Source organism: Triticum aestivum, chromosome 3A (genome assembly GCF_018294505.1).
Source record: "Triticum aestivum cultivar Chinese Spring chromosome 3A, IWGSC CS RefSeq v2.1, whole genome shotgun sequence".
In the NCBI taxonomy this organism is placed as follows: Eukaryota; Viridiplantae; Streptophyta; class Magnoliopsida; order Poales; family Poaceae; genus Triticum; species Triticum aestivum.
In genome coordinates this window covers 26387055-26407955 of record NC_057800.1, presented here as the reverse complement: position 1 = coordinate 26407955, position 20901 = coordinate 26387055, and the positions used below count along the sequence as shown (strand labels likewise).

Sequence of the window (20901 nt, the reverse complement as noted above, 5' to 3'; positions counted from 1 at the left end):
AGTCTCCTTTGGGTATCCTACGAAGACACATTTCTCCAATTTGGGTTCGAGCTTATCAGGTTGAAGCTTTTTCACATAAGCATCGTAGCCCCAAACTTTAAGAAACGACAACTTTGGTTTCTTGCCAAACCATAGTTCATAAGGTGTCGTCTCAACGGATTTTGATGGTGCCCTATTTAACGTGAATGCGGCCGTCTCTAAAGCATAACCCCAAAACGATAGCGGTAAATATGTAAGAGACATCATAGATCGCACCATATCTAGTAAAGTACGATTACGACGTTCGGACACACCATTACGCTATGGTGTTCCGGGTGGCGTGAGTTGCGAAACTATTCCACAGTTTTTCAAATGTACACCAAACTCGTAACTCAAATATTCTCCTCCACGATCAGATCGTAGAAACTTTATTTTCTTGTTACGATGATTTTCAACTTCACTCTGAAATTCTTTGAACTTTTCAAATGTTTCAGACTTATGTTTCATTAAGTAGATATACCCATATCTGCTTAAATCATCTGTGAAGGTGAGAAAATAACGATATCCGCCACGAGCCTCAATATTCATCGGACCACATACATCGGTATGTATGATTTCCAACAAATCTGTTGCTCTCTCCATAGTACCGGAGAACGGTGTTTTAGTCATCTTGCCCATGAGGCACGGTTCGCAAGTACCAAGTGATTCATAATCAAGTGGTTCCAAAAGTCCATCAGTATGGAGTTTCTTCATGCGCTTTACACCGATATGACCTAAACGACAGTGCCACAAATAAGTTGCACTTTCATTATCAACTCTGCATCTTTTGGCTTCAACATTATGAATATGTGTATCACTACTATCGAGATTCATCAAAAATAGACCACTCTTCAAAGGTGCATGACCATAAAAGATATTACTCATATAAATAGAACAACCATTATTCTCTGATTTAAATGAATAACCATCTCGCATCAAACAAGATCCAGATATAATGTTCATGCTCAACGCTGGCACCAAATAACAATTATTTAGGTCTAATATTAATCCCGAAGGTAGATGTAGAGGTAGCGTGCCGACCGCGATCACATCGACTTTGGAACCGTTTCCCACGCGCATCGTCACCTCGTCCTTTGATAGTGCCCGCTTATTCCGTAGTCCCTGTTTCGAGTTGCAAATATTAGCAACAGAACCAGTATCAAATACCCAGGTGCTACTGCGAGCTCTAGTAAGGTACACATCAATAACATGTATATCACATATACCTTTGTTCACCTTGCCATCCTTCTTATCCGCCAAATACTTGGGGCAGTTCCGCTTCCAGTGACCAGTTTGCTTGCAGTAGAAGCACTCAGTTTCAGGCTTAGGTCCAGACTTGGGTTTCTTCTCTTGAGTAGCAACTTGCTTGCCGTTCTTTTCGAAGTTCCCCTTCTTCTTCCCTTTGCCCTTTTTCTTGAAACTAGTGGTCTTGTTGACCATCAACACTTGATGCTCCTTCTTGATTTCTACCTCCGCAGCTTTCAGCATTGCGAAGAGCTCGGGAATAGTCTTGTTCATCCCTTGCATATTATAGTTCATCACGAAGCTCTTGTAGCTTGGTGGCAGTGATTGGAGAATTCTGTCAATGACGCAATCATCCGGAAGATTAACTCCCAATTGAATCAAGTGATTATTATACCCAGACATTTTGAGTATATGCTCACTGACAGAACTGTTCTCCTCCATCTTGCAGCTATAGAACTTATTGGAGACTTCATATCTCTCAATCCGGGCATTTGCTTGAAATATTAACTTCAACTCCTGGAACATCTCATATGCTCCATGACGTTCAAAACTTCGTTGAAGTCCCGATTCTAAGCCGTAAAGCATGGCACACTGAACCATCGAGTAGTCATCAGCTTTGCTCTGCCAGACGTTCATAACACGTTGCTCCTGCAGCAGGCCTGGCACCCAGCGGTGCTTCTAGGACGTAATTTTTCTGAGCAGCAATGAGGATAATCCTCAAGTTACGGACCCAGTCCGTGTAATTGCTACCATCATCTTTCAACTTTGCTTTCTCAAGGAACGCATTAAAATTCAATGGAACAACAGCACGAGCCATCTATCTACAATCAACATAAACAAGCAAGATACTATCAGGTACTAAGTTCATGATAAGTTTAAGTTCAATTAATAAAATTACTTAAGAACTCCCACTTAGATAGACATCCCTCTAATCTTCTAAGTGATTACGTGATCCAAATCAACCAAACCATAACCGATCATCACATGAGATGGAGTAGTTTTCAATGGTGAACATCGTTATGTTGATCATATCTACTATATGCTCATGCTCGACCTTTCGGTCTCTGTGTTCCGAGGCCATATCTGCATATGCTAGGCTCGTCAAGTTTAACCTGAGTATTCTGCGTGTGCAAAACTGTCTTGCACCCGTTGTAGATGGACGTAGAGCTTATCACACCCGATCATCACGTGGTGTCTGGGCACGACGAACTTTGGCAACGGTGCATACTCAGGGAGAACACTTCTTGATAATTTAGTGAGAGATCATCTTATAATGCTACCGTCAAACAAAGCAAGATAAGATACATAAAAAGATAAACATCACATGCAATCAATATAAGTGATATGATATGGCCATCATCATCTTGTGCTTGTGATCTCCATCTCCGAAGCAACGTTATGATCACCATCGTCACCGGCGTGACACCTTGATCTCCATCGTAGCATCGTTGTCGTCTCGCCAATCTTATGCTTCCACGACTATCACTACTGTTTAGTAATAAAGTAAAGCATTACATCGCGATTGCATTGCATACAATAAAGCGACAACCATATGGCTCCTGCCAGTTGCCGATAACTCAGTTACAAAACATGATCATCTCATACAATAAAATTCAGCATCATGCCTTGACCATATCACATCACAACATGCCCTGCAAAAACAAGTTAGACGTCCTCTACTTTGTTGTTGCAAGTTTTACGTGGCTGCTACGGGCTTAAGCAAGAACCAATCTCACCTATGCATCAAAACCACAACGATAGTTTGTCAAATAGACTCCGTTTTAACCTTCGCAAGGACCGGGCGTAGCCATACTTGGTTCAACTAAAGTTGGAGAGACAGTCGCCCGCAAGCCACCTGTGTGCAAAGCACGTCGGGGGAACCGGTCTCGCGTAAGCGTACGCGTAATGTTGGTCCGGGTCGTCTCGTCCAACAATGCCGCCGAACCAAAGTATGACATGCTGGTAGGCAGTATGATTTATATCGCCCACAACTCACTTGTGTTCTACTCGTGCATATAACATCAACATAAATAACCTAGGCTCGGTTGCCACTGTTGGGTTTCGTAGTAATTTCAAAAATTTCCTACGCACACGCAAGATCATGTGATGCATAGCAACGAGAGGGGAGAGTGTTGTCTACGTACCCACGCAGACCGACTGCGGAAGCGTTGACACAACGTAGAGGAAGTAGTCGTACGTCTTCACGATCCAACCGATCAAGCACCGAAACTACGGCACCTCCGAGTTCGTGCACACGTTCAGCTCGATGACGATCCCCGGACTCCGATCCAGCAAAGTGTCGGGGAAGAGTTCCGTCAGCACGACGGCGTGGTGACGATCTTGATGTACTACAGCAGCAGGGCTTCGCCTAAACTCCGCTACAGTATTATCGAGGAATATGGTGGCTGGGGGCACCGCACACGGCTAAGGAATAGATCACGTGGATCAACTTGTGTGTTTCTGGGGTGCCTCTGCCTCAGTATATAAAGGATTAGAGGAGGGAGGCTGGCCGGCCACAGGAGGCACGCCAGGAGAGTCCTACTCCCTCTGGGAGTAGGATTCCCCCCCCCCCAATCCTAGTTGGAATAGGACTCCTTGAGGGGGGAAAGAGAGAGAGGGGGCCGGCCACCTCTCCTAGTCCTAATAGGACTAGGGGAAGGGGGGAGGCGCACAGCCACCTTGGGCTGCCCCTTTCTCCTTTCCACTAAAGCCCACTAAGGCCCATATAGCTTCCGGGGGGTTCCGGTAACCTCTCGGTACTCCGGTAAAATCCCGATTTCACCCGGAACACTTCCGATATCCAAACATAGGCTTCCAATATATCAATCTTTACGTCTCGACCATTTCGAGACTCCTTGTCATGTCTGTGATCACATCCGGGACTCCGAACAACCTTCGGTACATCAAAATGCATAAACTCATAATATAACTATCATCGTAACCTTAAGCGTGCGGACCCTACGGGTTCGAGAACAATGTAGACATGACCGAGACACGTCTCCGGTCAATAACCAATAGCGGGACCTAGATGCCCATATTGGCTCCTACATATTCTACGAAGATCTTTATCGGTCAGACTGCATAACAACATACGTTGTTCCCTTTGTCATCGGTATGTTACTTGCCCGAGATTCGATCGTCGGTATCCAATACCTAGTTCAATCTCGTTACCGGCAAGTCTCTTTACTCGTTCTGTAATACATCATCTCACAACTAACATATTAGTTGTAATGCTTGCAAGGCTTATGTGATGTGCATTACCGAGAGGGCCCAGAGATACCTCTCCGACAATCGGAGTGACAAATCCTAATCTCGAAATACCCAACATGTACCTTTGGAGACACCTGTAGTACTCCTTTATAATCACCCAGTTACGTTGTGACGTTTGGTAGTACCCAAAGTGTTCCTCCGGTAAACGAGAGTTGCATAATCTCATAGTTATAGGAACATGTATAAGTCATGAAGAAAGCAATAGCAACATACTAAACGATCGGGTGCTAAGCTAATGGAATGGGTCATGTCAATCAGATCATTCAACTAATGATGTGACCTCGTTAACCAAATAACAACACTTTGTTCATGGTCAGGAAATATAACCATCTTTGATTAACGAGCTAGTCAAGTAGAGGCATACTAGTGACACTAAGTTTGTCTATGTATTCACACATGTATTATGTTTCCGGTTAATACAATTCTAGCATGAATAATAAACATTTATCATGATATAAGGAAATAAATAATAACTTTATTATTGCCTCTAGGGCATATTTCCTTCATTAACAACGTCGCCGTCCGCAATTTACTTGCATCCCACGGCACCATCTTTCGCCTCACATGCCCCTACACGTCCTAGCAGAATGGTCGCGCCGAGCGCGTCCTTCGCACTCTTAATGACTGTGTCTGCACGTTGCTCTTCCACTCCTACGTGCCTCCTCGGTTCTGGTCGGACGCGCTCGCGACCGCCAGCCTCCTCATTAACATTCGCCCCTGTCGTTCCCGCTGGAACTACACTCCTCACCAGCTCCTCTTCGGTGCGATTCCATCTTATGATGATCTTCGCATCTTCGGGTGTCTCTCTTACCCTAGCACCGTGTCCACTGCTCCTCACAAACTCGCACCCCGGTTACTTCCTTGCATTTTTCTTGGTTATCCTCCCAACACCAAAGGTTACCGGTGCTATGATCCAGTGTCCCACCGCATTTTCACTTTGCGGCATGTGTACTTTGATGAGCTGGTGTTCCCGTTTTAGCAGGTACCATCACCTTCAGCGTCTCCAGCGGCGCGGTTCGCCCCTGCCCCCACCTCTGGCGAACCGCCCAGCCGCGCCTCGGAGTCGGCCCTGCCCGCGCTCCCTGCGCCGGCGGCCCCTGGCGCTGCGGCCCTTGCTGTGGCCCCTGGCACGGCGGCTACTACCGCTGCCCCCTCGGCCGACCTCGCCGCAGCCCCCGTGGGCCCCGTCGCCGCGGCCCCCCGGCGGCCCCCGTTTCTGCCGTGGCCCCTAATGTCGCGGCCTCCTCGGCCGCCCCCGCCGCGGCCCCTGTTGCGGCCCTCGCGGCCCCCGTTGCTGCGGCCGCACCCCTCACCGGTGTGGTCACTCGGGTTCGGACCGGGACACTTTGTCCCAGCATGCGCTACCCGTCGGACTAGTACGCGTGTGCTGCATCCACCTCTGCACCGTCTCCGCTACCCACCTCCGCTCGCGCAGCCCTTCGGGATCCAAATTGGCTAGCTGAGATGCGTGAGGAGCTTGATGCCCTGCAGCGCAACCGTACGTGGCAGCTTGTTCCGCGGCCTCCCCATGCCAATGTCATCACTGGCAAGTGGATCTTCCGCCACAAGACTCGCCCCGACGGTTCCCTTGAGCGCTACAAGGCACATTGGGTGGTGCGCGGCTTTCGCCAGTGTGCAGGTGTGGACTTCACCGACACCTTCGCCCCGGTTGTCAAACCGGGCACGATTCGCGTTGTTCTCCAGCTCACTGTTTCTCGCGCCTGGCCGGTCCACCAGCTCGATGTGTCCAATGCTTTCTTGCATGTCCATCTCGACGGGTGTTCTGTCAGCAGCCTACTGGCTTCGTCGACACTGACTATCCGGACCATGTGTGCTTGCTCTCCCGTTCTCTTTACGGGTTGAAGCAGGTGCCTTGGGCCTGGTACCAGCGGATCGCGGCCTTCCTTCAGCAGCAGGGGTTTCGGTCCACACGGTCTGATGCCTCCCTGTTTGTTTATCACCAGGGTCCCGCCACCGCGTACCTCCTCCTGTACGTCGACGACATCATCCTGACTGCCTCTTCGCCAGCGCTCCTTCAGCAGATCACAGCTCGCCTCGGCACCGAGTTCGCCCTCAAGGACTTGGGGGCTCTTCACTACTTCCTCGGCATCGAGGTTGTGCACCGGGCCACTGGCTTCTTCCTGCACCAACAGAAGTACGCCTACGAGCTTCTGGAGAGAGCGGGCATGCTTAACTACAAGCCTGCTCCTATGCCTGTCGACACGAAGGCTAAGGTGTCTGCCATCAAGGGTTCTCCGGCGTCCGACGCTCCCTTCTACCGCTCCATCGTCAGTGCGCTTCAGTATCTCACACTGACGCGTCCGGACATTCAGTACGTTGTCCAGCAGGTGTGCCTTCATATGCATGCTCCTCGTGACACTCATTGGGCTCTGGTGAAACGTATTCTTTGGTACATACGTGGCACCACAGCTATGGGTCTCACCCTGACGGCCTCACCTGACACCAGCCTTGTCGCCTACTCCGGCGCCGACTGGGCTGGGTGTCCCGACACTCGCCGCTCCACTTCCGGCTACTGTGTCAACCTTGGGCCCTCTCTGATTTCGTGGTCGTCTAAACGACAACCCACGACCTCACGATCGAGCGCCGAGGCTGAGTACAGCGCTGTGGCCAACGCCGTCGTGGAGTGCTCTTGGTTACGACAGTTACTTCAGGAGTTGCTATGCGAGGTTACCAAGGCGACGCTTGTTTACTGTGACAACGTCTCCGCGATGTATCTCGCTGCCAACCCTGTCCATCACCGACGGACGCAGCATATTGAGCTCGACATTCACTTCGTCAGGGAGCGGGTCGCACTTGGTCGTGTTCGAGTTCTCCATGTGCCCACCGATCAGCAGTTCGCCGATGTCATGACGAAGGGACTACCCACCTCGACGTTTGAGGGCTTTCGATCCAGCCTCTGCGTCACCGGCGACGCTTCGACTGCGGGGGGTGTTGAACATGTGTACATGTACGTAGGTCTGAGTTTTGTATGCCGCACCTGTAGTGTCTCTCTTCCCCTGTATGTACTTGTATCTTGGGAGAAGACACCGGTCGCACCCCTTGTACCTATATATATGTGCCTAGTGCACGATCAATTATTATCGATGCACCAAATCATTCTCTACAAGGCGGAAATAGTAATTCCATGCACGCACGGAAATTCTTGAGCTAGCTAGACTCCGGCCTCCGCCGGAGTAGGCGACGCGCGCGTTCACATGATCGACCGGCGACAAGTTGCTCTCCTGTTGCAAGGAACAGCTTCTCTCCTAGTCCTGACCATGAGATACTCCTACAAACAAACAGCCATCAGATCATTCAGGCTTGCCAGCAGCAGCTATACATACATGCATGCAGCAACGCTCATTCAGGCTCGCCCAATGTTCTCGTCCTGAGGTTGGTGCTTTTCCAAGCCACCTCGCTACGCTATGCACAGCCGCTTGCTCACGGCCGGCCATGGCGCCAAAAGCAAGCATTTGTTGTTCTTTGTGCATGCAGTGCAGGTGCATGGTCACCATTGGGGAAAAAAAACTAGAGTCTGGTGATGATTTGACTGCATTATGATGCCCGGCCGGAACAATCTCATGCAAAGGAGTCAATTGCAGAAAACTACCATGTTTGCGACTAGCTTTGCAGAAAACCATCAAGTCGTTCATTTGTTGCAAAAAACACTACATTAGCAGTGAATTTGTTGCAAAAAGCACTGATCGCTCACTTTGCTTCAGTTAATCGCGTTTCCGACAATGAGGCCCGCTTGTCGGGAGCTGACTTGGCAAAAATCACCACGTGTGCGCGTTGACTGAGTCTTCTTCCCTCTCCTCTCTTCCCCTTCTATCACACATTTTATCAAAGATGTTGAGGGCATCTCCCGTCATCGCCATGGCCGTCGCAGCTGGCTCTAATGCGCTGCCCTGGTAAACTGTGCGCCTCTGGTACACCGCGGCCGCCGGAGAGATGCACGTGGAGATCACCCTGGAGGAGGAGGACACCAAGCTCGGCTTCGCCATTAGCCGCACCGAGGAGGAGCACCAGGCCCAGGGCGTGCACGTCCCCACTGCGTACCTGCTGCTCCGCGGCCGGCAAGCTTGTTGAGGGCGGGGAGGTGCTGCTCCCCCTCCTCGTTGTCAAGCAGAAGAATGGTCGCCGTGCATTGTCTTCGCTGGCGCTCGATGGCAGCGGCGGCGGCCCGTTGCCTCCTTGAGCGAGGCGGTCCTCCCCCAGCACGAATCGCATGACGGCCGCGCCGCACGGCCTGCCCGCATCCACGCCGGCCACCGAGAGGTCCGTCGCCGCGAGAACGAGGGTCACGGGATGCTGCACGCTGAGGCGGAGCTGTGCGACAAGGTCCTTATTCCCGGCTCAAAGCGCGGCGGACTGCAGCAACGGGCGGGGGACCCCTGATGCCTCCCTTCGCGAGCTGCGGCAGGAGCTCGGGATTAGCTCCATGGGCGGTGAGGGGCGGAGGGGATCTCGCCGGGGCGGCGTATTGGGGCTAGCCGTGACGGCTGCCATGGCGCTGGCGGGATATGCCCTCAACATGTTTGACAAAATGTGTGATAGAAGGGGAAGAGAGGAGAAGGAAGAAGACTCAGTCAACGCGCACACGTGGCGATTTTTGTTAGAAACGTGATTAAATGAAGCAAAGTGAGCGATCGGTGTTTTTTGTAACAAGTTTACTGCTAATGTGGTGTTTTTTTGCAACAGATTAGCGATTTGGTGGGCAAATGTGGTAATTTTCTGCCATTGACTCCATGCAAAGCAAGGCCAAGCAGCGATGATACCTACTCCCTCTGTTCCGAATTACTTGTCACAGGTATCGATATATCTAGATGTATTTTAATTTTAGAAACGTCTATTTCTGCGATGAGTAATTTAAAATAAAGGGAGTACTAGCCAGCCACATGGATAGATGCAGGGCAGGTACGGTGCGCCATTGCCCTACGGCAGTGAGGACAAAACCGCTAATGCATGCATGCATGCATCCCCGGGCCTAGCTTCTTCCATGGTGATTTTTCTCTTGTTCATTTCAAAAAGGCTTCTTCCCTTTAGTCCTGGTGTTGAAATACATTGCCCGTCTCTCTTTAACAGTTTAGACTTTTAGACAAGTTAGCTGTAGCAACAAATAATCTCAAATATTAAATTCATAGTTTCCCAGAAAAAAACTTCAAATTGATAAGCATATGTTTGGCTAATCTTTTTTAACAAAAATGTATATGGCTCTACTGTCAACATTCACCAATGTCCCGATCCAAATTTCCGGCACCAGCACAAATTTGAGATTCAGGCAATTGACATGAAAAAAATTCTTCATTTTTCAACTATCAAAGCTTCACTTGTTTTGAAAAAAAATTACAGGTCACATTTTTACAAGCTGTTTATATAATGTATTCTTTCGTATTTTTTAAATGTACCATTCAAAAAGAATATATGTGACATTTTAGAAAATGTTCATACCTTTCAAAAATATGTTCATGATATTTTTATAAAAATGTATATACAATGAAAATTAAATGCTTGTATAATTTAGAATAATATTTGTTGCCATCAAGAAAATGTTCAAAGTGTATTTTGAAAATTTTAACATGTATTCACAAAACAATTCAGAGATGTATTCCAAACAATGTTCGTCATGTATATGAAAAAGGGTCAACATGTATCTGAAAAATGTTCCACATTTATACGAAATTTTTAAAACTTGTATTCAAATGTAAACGTATTTTTTAAATAAAAAAATAAAAGTAAAATATAAAATATAAAAAAACATAGAAAAACTGAAAAAGAAAGAATGCGCATGGAAGGTTGTAAAACTGATCCAATGTGTGGTCTACTGAATGTTCCCAAAACCGGTTTATGGGCCTGCTCGCACCCAAGCCGAGAGGGGAGGCCAAGCTACGTCTTGCAATAAGTGAGATATAGATTTGGCGATGCCTAATCGATCAACAAATACCCAATAATAATAATAATAATAATAATAATAATAATAATAATAATAATAATAATAATAATAATAATATCTTTAGTTGATTGGATTTCACTTGCTGCCTATGGTTCCCTTGCGTGTGCTCGGAATAGGTGTTTTGTATAAATGTTTCGTCGTGTTATTAAGGGCCAGTTCTTTTCGCCCAGGATTCTACAGAATCAAGATTCTAGAAAATTCTCCTAGAATCTGCTTCTCCTAGAATCTGTGGTCGAGTTCTTTTCTGACATTGTAGTTTGAGATTCTGGAAAGAGTTGTGTGTTGAAATGTCTGTACTACCCTTGGAGAAATTGTTTGATGAATTGTTAACACTTTGTTTTTTCTAACAGTATCTACTAGTCAAATGTAACAACATCTTCATACAGTAGCAAAGATCACAACACCAATATCTACCAATAGAACCAATATACACAGTAGCATCGACAATATGAACAAAAAAATTCTGGCATCATTCATCCATCTAACAAATTAAAAAATCAATCCATTCATCCATCTATCCAACGGACACACCGATTCATCCATCTATGCAACAAAGTATTTGCATCTATCCAATTTATATAGCTAAAAAAGAAGAACAAAGAGTTGGGACAGAGAGGATGGCTCACCGTGGAGGAGGATGAATGGTGGGCACTTCGACTGCGGCTTCGGGATGGAGGCGCCGTGGGCACCCGGTGCAGAGGGGCGCGGCGGCGGCTTCCTGTTGTCCCCGCTACGGCAGAGGGCAGAGGGCCACGGAGGACGGCTGGGCTGCGGCGGGAGTGGGTACCGGCGGCGGCGAGGACCAATCCAGCGGCGGCGAGTACCGGGACGGCGGCAGCGAGGTCAGGGGCGGCGAGGCGGGGCCGGTGGCGGTGCTGGAACCCTAGCGCGCGGCCCTGCTCGAGGTAAGCGGGGAGGAAAGCGATGCGAACAGGCATCGACAGAGGCTCGTTCTGTTTGTATCGACCGTGGCTGGCTCAGTGGTAGTTTGGCCGTAATAACCAGCTGCAAAAGGGGTACTCTATTAAGTCCAAATGTTTTCTTTGATGGGACTTGCCGGAATCCCGAGATTGTGGGAGAAGCAAGGTATTTTGGGATTTTGGGATTGCACTAGGATTCCGGAGAATCCGGTTGAGATTTTGGAAGTTCAACCGAGTTCTTTTCGCTCGGGATTTTCGGGACTAAGATTCTCCATAATCTGCTCAAAAGAACTGGGCCTAAGTATTCTCCTTTAGTTTTTTTCTCTATCTAAAAGTAGAATAGAATGACCCAATTGAAGGGTAATGATCATACATATGTAATGCATTCTATGCCCAAAATAGGTCATATTCTTCTATCTTTTTCAGGTAGTCTATGGTTATTCACAGATACCACCTTAACACCAGAGAAAAGTTTGATCCAATACTTTATTCCTGTCTTAGTGAACCCCGATTCCACATTATTTCCAACATAGTATGTTGTCTAAAATGGATTAAAGATGAAAATATATGAGAACAATAAACAAATCATACAACTGCATAGGAGGGGACAGATGTATTGCTAGATTTGCGTACACCTAGCTAGTTATCCTCATGGCATGTCCACTTGTGCACCACCTCATCCAACGCGGTCATGGTGGCACCTCCCTCAAGTAGAGCTTCGGTGGCCGCCTTGTGCAGTGCCGCCACCTTAGCTCTTACCTCGCCGCCTTCGCCTTGGCCTGCCATGATTTCCCTCACCACCGCGGCAATCTCCTCCTTTTTCTTGTTCATCGGCACTCGTATGGCTACTCCAGCCCCCTCGGTCAGCATCACAGCATTCTGCCCCTACTCGGCGTAGAGCGGCCATGCGACCATGGGTACGCCGTGCACCAAGCTCTCCAAGACCGAGTTCCACCCACAGTGCACCAAAAATCCTCCCGTCGCTTCGTGAGCCAGTACCTTCGCCTGCGGCGCCCACGATGGCACGAGGAGGCCGACGTCCTTGGTCCTCTCCACGAACCCCTCCGGGAGGTAGGCCAGGGGGTCCTTCTTGCTCTCGGTGTCGTAGTAGTTGGCGTGCAAGGCTCCCTCGTCGCTTGGGCTCCGCACCACCCATAAGAACCGCTGCCCGCTGAGCTCCAGCCCTAGCGCCAGCTCGTGCATCTGCTCCGTCGACAGCGACCCACCAGATCCGAAGGAGACGAAGATGACCGACTTGGGCGGCTGCCGGTCGAGCCAATCCAGGCACGCGGCTCGAGGTACGTCGCTGGCGTCCGTTCTTGTGAGCGGACCGATGTTGTGCACCGGAGGACGGCCGGGCTCCGGGTGAGAGAGCACCCTGGCGGCGTCTGGCTCTAAGGCGTCGAAGGAGTTGACCAGGATGGCCTCGGCGTGGCGGTAGAGCTCGCCGTGGTGCACCATCCACCGGTAGCTGGGGTCAGGGATGAAGCTAGAAAAAATGGGCACTGGTGTCAACCGCTGCCCACGCTAAACCTCTAGCAGAAATTATAGTAGTGCAACAACATAGATAATGGCCGAGAGCAATATAAAGAACAACAATATGGAAAGAGCTGGTGATATTATTATTACATAAAAATGTACCGAGTAGCGAGTATTGGCTGAGCGAAGTCATAAAGTAACACTTCTTTACATATTCCGGAAATAATAGGCAAAAATATGACTTTGGAACGTTTCATTTGTAACTTTCTGGAAAGGATGAACAAAAGACCATATTATATTCACAACAATATAAAAAACAAGTAATACAGAAAATAAGTATCATTAAGGAAAAAAATAAAGTGATACGGAGACTCACATTTTATAACTTCCCTTCTCGATCTTTCATCTTCTTAAATAGATCAATCACATCATCATTTGTTATTGTAGAAAATATGTCTTTCTCCACATAGCAAGTCAGGCAATCACTCATGAACTCATCACCCATTTTGTTCCAAAACACTCTTGGCGATATTCATTGCTGAAAAGCATCTCTCCACTGACGTTGTAGCAACTCGCAAAATTAGCACCAACTTGAGAAGTTGATACATCAAAGGAAAAGCAAGATGCTTTTTAGTTTCCACCAACACTTTAGCAAGATCAGCAATGCCATCCAAATTGGCAAATCTTTGGTCCGCTCGGACATTGTCTATGAAAATCCGAAGTTCATGACCAAGATTCATCTGTGAAAATATTAGCAAGATCAGCTGGATCATGAGGAAGTGCATCTAAATTAATTTCTGCCGGAGGCGGAGGAGTAGTACCAATATTTGATGCAAGATTTTGTCTTGGTCTAACTGGCCTTGACACTAGTAGAAAAAGGGCCATTTATCCCGGTTCATAAGGCCCATCTGTCCCGGTTGGGGAACCGGGACTAAAGGATCGTTACTAATGCCCTAGGCCTTTAGTCCCGGTTCTTATACTAAACGGGGCAGATGGGCCTCCACGTGGCCGGTGCAGCGAGCCCAGACAGGAGGCCCTTTGGTCCCGATTCGTGCCTAGAACCGGGACAAATGGGTCCATACGAACCGGGACCAATACCCACGAGGCCCCGGCCGGCTCCCTGGGCTCACGAACCGGAACAAATGCATCCATTGGTCCCGGTTCGTGGAAGTACCGGGACTAATGGGCTGGCCAGACCCGAACGAAAGCCCATTTTTCTACTAGTATGAAGTCCCTGCCACATTACTGTCTGATGCTGGTCGTTTCCCTTTCAACAAAAAAATTATCCATATCCTCCTGGTCCTTGGCAAATCAAAGAAAAGACACTCAAAACTTACCTAGCCAATAGCCATCATGAGAAAAAATCAAAGCACATGTAAAATTGTAGAAAATCTAGAGACCGGGAGAGAGAGAGGGTGCGGATTACCTGGGATGGGAAGAGCCAACACTTGCAAATTAAAGATTATGCACTGACGGACGGTCGGCCGACGTCAACATTCACCCGATGAAATGGCGTCGAGTTCGCCGCCGTTCATCGCTGATTCGCTACGGCAGTGGCAGAATTAGGGATCGAGATGAGGAGGCGAAGAGATGAGGGCGTCCGTCTATTCGCGTATAGGTACAGGCGTACGACAGCCGAGTAGCGTACATCGATTAATTGATACATAAAGACGTGTGTACGCATTGGGCCTGGCCTTCTGTCATTGTTTGCTGCCGCAGGCTGTTGATTTTTTTTATAACATAATGGATGTTATGGGCTAAGGCTTTAGGGATTGACTGCTCTCCTGATGGGCTGGGGTCAATGGAATTTTTGAGCTGGGGTCAGACGCATTTTTGTTAATACTTATTAGCTCAAAAGCCAGAAGGCACCGGTGTCAATTAACACCAGTGGCTACATGAGAGCTCCGTCCCTGGCTGGGGTTGGATTTGTCCTGGAGAGCCGACATGACTTCCGTCCCCGGGATAGGCACGCAGCCGGGCAGCCTGACGGGCTCAGCGAGGTCCCGGAACTCGCCGGGCATCGTGTCGTCCAGCTCCGGGAGGTGGAGGATGAGCGTGAGCAAAAATTGAAGCTTGTTCCAGCAAATCGAACGCTAGTGGTAGCAAAAATGAAAAATCGAGCGCTGGTTCTAGAAAAATCAAGAAGCCGGTGGTAGCAAAAATTGACACTGGCTGCAGCAAACCACAAAACGGTTGTAGTAAAAACAACTTGTGGTCCAGCTAGGGGCTTCTCAGGTAGTAGCAAAAAATGCACAAGGTTGTAGCAAAAAGTGTAAAAGGTTGTAGCAAAACACATAGTCGCAGGGTCTCGACAACCTCATGAAAAAGGATGTAACAAACATCAGTGCCGGTAGTAGCAAAAAAAAAACAAAACTGTTGTAGCAAAAAAGTGGTACAAAATGGTTTCAGCAAAAAGACATGGCAGCAAAATTTGGTTAGTTCCAGCAAAAAACGAAGACCGTGGTAACAAATTAGTACACTGGTTCCAGCAAAAACAAACATGGAAGCAAAATCTGGAGTTATATCATGCCTCGAGCTCATAAGCCATGGCTTCCCTGGCCTATGAGCTCGCAGGCCATGCCCCCCTGTCGTAGTAGCGCCGGTGTAGCGTACATCGATTAATTGATACATAAAGACGTGTGTACGCATTGGGCCTGGCCTTCTGTCATTGTTTGCTGCCGCAGGCTGTTGATTTTTTTTATAACTTAATGGATGTTATGGGCTAAGGCTTTAGGGATTGACTGCTCTCCTGATGGGCTGGGGTCAATGGAATTTTTGAGCTGGGGTCAGACGCATTTTTGTTAATACTTATTAGCTCAAAAGCCAGAAGGCACCGGTGTCAATTGACACCAGTGGCTACATGAGAACTCCGTCCCTGGCTGGGGTTGGATTTGTCCTGGAGAGCCGACATGACTTCCGTCCCCGGGATAGGCACGCAGCCGGGCAGCCCGACGGGCTCAGCGAGGTCCCGGAACTCGCCGGGCATCGTGTCGTCCAGCTCCGGGAGGTGGAGGATGAGCGTGAGCCAATGGAGGTTCCCCGTAAAGAGCATGTATCTCCTCGGCACGCCGGCAGCCACGGCAGCATCGAACGAGTCTGTTCCCAAGACGTCAGCCACGTAGGCCACCAGCCGCGTCGTCTCCATGAGCCCCGTCAGAACCCCGATCAGCACCGGCACCAAGCGGACGCACTCCTCAGACATGAGGGTCGCGAGGCTGGCACCATGGGGCAGGTCGGAGAGGTCGACGGGCGGGAGGGATATGGAGGCGATGGTGGGCGGGAGGGAGGCGAGGAAGGCCCGCTGCGTGGCGGACGCCGTGGAGGCGAAGGTGATGAGCGTGGCCGTGACGCCGTGCCGCGCGGCCAGGCGCTTGGCCAACTCCGCCAGCGGGATGAGGTGACCCATCCCGGGCGTCACCAGCATGGCGACGTGCGGAGGGCGGCGAGCCTCAGCCATGCCGCTGGCCTCCATTGTTTCCCGTGGGATTATTTGCCTCGTGATACATACGTGCGTTGCTTTGGGGGTCTATATAAGCGAAAATTGTTTCAGACGACAAGGGAATTAATTGCACAACGTGCAAAATTCAGATCGGACAGCCACGTTATGAGACATTGATTGTCCAGTCGCTGGGCCAATCATTTGGGGTAAGCTCAGATTCCGATTTTACCATTCGACCCCGCACGGGGGTTTATACTATTACCATTAGGGCACCGCTAGGCACCCATGCATCGGTCGAAACTTTCAACCGGTCCAGCCATAGCCGCTCGATGCGAGCTGCATGGCGGTTGGATCTGGAGCAAAAAATATATCATCCCAGCTTCTTCTTCTTCGGCCCCGCGTGGCGCATTTCCGGTGAGATCCCCCGCGGCTCGCAGCACCGCGCAGCTCCAGCAAGGCCCCCGCGGCGCAACTCCGGCGAGGCCTCCCGCGGCTCGCAAAGCCGCACGTCACCGGCCGCAGCATCCGTCGTAGAGCTCGTGTTGTTCCTTGTCCTTAATTTGTCGGTCGCAGCAAAAAATTCCACCGATCGTAGCTAAAATTCTTGACGCTTCCAGCAAAAACCAATAAAACGTTGGTAGCAAAATTGGAAAAAATCGACGCCGTTCCAACAAACCAAAAACCTGATGGTAGCAAAAATTGAAGCTTGTTCCAGCAAATCGAACGCTAGTGGTAGCAAAAATGAAAAATCGAGCGCTGGTTCTAGAAAAATCAAGAAGCCGGTGGTAGCAAAAATTGACACTGGCTGCAGCAAAGCACAAAACGGTTGTAGTAAAAACAACTTGTGGTCCAGCTAGGGGCTTCTCAGGTAGTAGCAAAAAATGCACAAGGTTGTAGCAAAAAGTGTAAAAGGTTGTAGCAAAACACATAGTCGCAGGGTCTCGACAACCTCATGAAAAAGGATGTAACAAACATCAGTGCCGGTAGTAGCAAAAAAAACAAAACTGTTGTAGCAAAAAAGTGGTACAAAATGGTTTCAGCAAAAAGACATGGCAGCAAAATTTGGTTAGTTCCAGCAAAAAACGAAGACCGTGGTAACAAATTAGTATACTGGTTCCAGCAAAAACAAACATGGAAGCAAAATCTGGAGTTATATCATGCCTCGAGCTCATAAGCCATGGCTTCCCTGGCCTATGAGCTCGCAGGCCATGCCCCCCTGTCGTAGTAGCGCCGGTGCTCGGCCCCGTCGCGTTTGGCCATGGCGATGGCATCCTGTGCAGCAGCAGCAACTCCACGCCGCCGCGCTTCGTGGGGGAGGGCGCCCCGTGCAGCAACTCTACAGCAATGGCGTCCGAGAAAAATAGATAGGTAGAAGCAGCGGTGTGGGCAGGGCAGGGAAGAAAGGAAGGAGATGTGGTGTGTGGACTGCAGCCGCGTTGGAAAGGATAAGAGAAGCAGAGCGGTGTGCGGGCCCTTGCGGGATGACGTGTCCCTCCTGCTTTAGCGCTACGTGCGGGGTGAGCGAGTCGACCGGTCGAAGTTTCGGCCGGCGCCCCGGCTCTAAACGTTTACCTTACCGGGCACCACTAGGCGCCGGCGCACCGGCCGAAACTTTCGGCCGGTCCAGCCATAGCTGCTTGATGCGAGCCGCACGGTGGTTGGATCTGGAGCAAAAAAAATCGCCCCAGCTTCTTCTTCCTCGGGCCCCCCTGGCGCATCTCCGGCGAGATCCTCCGTGGCTCGCAGCACCGCGCTGCACTAGCAAGGCCCCCGAGGCGCATCTCCAGCGAGGCCCCCCGCGGCTCGCAGAGCCGCACGTCGCCAGCCGCAGCACCCGTCGTAGAGCTCATGTTGTTCCTCGTCCTTAATTTGCCGGTCGCAGCAAAAAATTTCACTGGTCGTAGCAAAAATTCTTGACGGTTCCAACAAAAACCAATAAAACGTTGGTAGCAAGATTGGAAAAAATCGACGCCGTTCCAAGAAACCAAAAACCTAATGGTAGCAAAAATTGAATCTTGTTCCAGCAAATCGAACACTAGTGGTAGCAAAAATGAAAAATCGAGCGCTGGTTCCAGAAAAATCAAGAAGCCGGTGGTAGCAAAAATTGACACTGGTTGCAGCAAACCACAAAACGGTTGTAACAAAAACAACTTATGGTCCAGCTAGGGGCTTCTCTGGTAGTAGCAAAAAATGCACAAGGTTGTAGCAAAAAGTGTACAAGGTTGTAGCAAAACACATAGTTGCAGGGTCTCGACAACCTCATGAAAAAGGATGTAACAAACGGCAGTGCCGATAGTAGCAAAAAACCAAAACTGTTGTAACAAAAAAGTGGTACAAAATGATTCCAGCAAAAAGACATGGCAGCAAAATTTGGTTAGTTCCAGAAAAAAACGAAGATGATGGTAACAAATTAGTACACTGTTTCCAGCAAAAACAAATATGGAAGCAAAATTTGGAGTTGTAACATGCCTCGAGCTCGTAAGCCATGGTCGGCCCTGGCCTGTGTGCTCGCAGGCCATGCCCCCCCCCCCCCCCCCGTCGTAGTAGCGCCGGTGCTCGGCCCCGTCGCGTTCGGCCATGGCGAAGGGCGCGGTGATGGCGATGGCATCCCGTGCAGCAGCAACAACTCCACGGCTCCGCGCTTCGTGGGGGAGGGCGTCCCGTGCAGCAACTCTACATCAATGGCGTCTGAGATAAAGTAGATAGGCAGAAGCAGCGGCGTGGACAGGGCGGGGAAAAAAGGAAGGAAATGTGGTGTGTGGACAACACCCACGCTGGAAAGGATAAGGGAAGCAGAGCGGTGTGCGGGCCACGCGGGATGACGTGTCCCTCCTGCTTTAGCGCTACACGTGGGGTGAGTGAGTAGACCGGCCGAAGTTTCGGCCGGCGCCCCGGCTCTAAACGTTTACCTTACCATTACCGAAACATGCCCAAGGAACAATAATGGCATTGAATCCATGATGAATGTTCTTCGTCTGATTATCTTTTGTTCTTTACTTTAGTAACAATAATTAGATATAAAGAAAAAAATGGTGAAAGTTGCATTGTGGAAACTAGATATATGAGAGAATAGATGGGAAAATTATGTACTCCTTCGAGGACGCAAACATTTGACACATGGTGCCACGTGTGGATGGAATATGGGCTAACATCTGTGCTACCAGATTTGCATTTAATATAGCAAATTAATGAATATCAAAATGACACAGTGGGTTAATTTGACGAATACGCGTCTATGATACTCAAAGTAGGTGGGTTGAGCTAGGCACCTCAATGTGTGGTGGGCTAGACATCTATTTTCATTGTGTTGTCTTTTATGGATACTAGCAAATATGCTCGTGCGTTGCAACAAAAAATAAAATATCACATTGCCCCTAAGAGCATCTACAACCGGACCCTCCATTTCCGCCCAAATTATCGAGTGACTTGCCAGGTCAATGTCCGGACAAAAATTAGCCACCCAACCAGCTCCCCAAACCTAGCCCAAGTGCCTAAGCTATCCAGCAACCCCATATCCGGCCCATATATGGGGCAGATATGGGGAGGCCCGGATGCGACCGGACACTACCGTCGGTCTAGCCCGGTGTGGGCAACGCCACTCCCACCATTGTCCCACAAAAAGTAAATCAGGTGCCAAACCCTTGTATCAAACAGAGTTAGCAAATTTGGGGTTTATGGTCACCCGCGGGCGTTTGGGAGGCACCATTTAGTAGTTACAGTTGTAGATGCTCTAACTCAATAAGCATGGTTCAAGACTCACCCTAAACAAACACACACACACACACACAGTCCTTTAGTTGAACATGACGTCGCATCTGTACTCCCACTTATTTTTCTTCCCACCCTCAATGATGGTGGGCATGATAGCCAATTGATCAATATGTGTCTTAACATGGTTGATCACCAGGAGATGAATCACAGAACCACGACAGCACATGGGAATGTTTTAAACTTTCAAATCTAATTTCCGGTAACCGATCAAACGGGGCTAGAGAGAGAGAGAGAGAGAGAGAGGCAATAATTTAACAAAGTTATACAACATATGTTATTTGGTTTCTTCTAAGAAATAACATCATTATTTGGTTTCTTCTAAGAAATTTAAAAAAAATGTGTTAACATTTCCAAAAATGTGCATGTTGCCAAATATATTATTATTTTTGGATATGTTTCCTTTTCTTGTTCTGATATTTAAATATACAACATATGTTATGCATGAATTACATACTATTTGCTCAAGAAAATATCGTATTACCATTGAGAATTTTCCATATTATTACCATATGCCACCTAAAATTACCAGTTGTTCAAAATTGAGCGGGTACATATTTGCCAGTTCAATTTTAAAATCACTTTTTATGTCATATATCAGCTATATTTTTTTGTGAAGTTACTTGTGCATCAAATTTCACTTCAAATATCAATGTTTGTATCGGTTTGTTTTTTCATATAATTATATAGAAATTAAAGAACTATATAATTTTGGCTAAACACTTAGTCACGGCCACGACAAAAGTCTTGGCCGATCCCCTTTCTCCTTCTTCATGTGAGCATCCATGGAGAACGTTGAAAGTGCTAGT

At 48.6% G+C, this 20901-nt stretch overlaps 1 pseudogene; it reads right to left on the bottom strand.

Annotated features, from left to right (window-relative positions):
* Positions 1–12045: 12045 nt before the first annotated feature.
* LOC123057688 (UDP-glycosyltransferase 72B1-like) lies at positions 12046–16367 on the bottom strand (annotated as a pseudogene).
* Positions 16368–20901: the final 4534 nt, after the last annotated feature.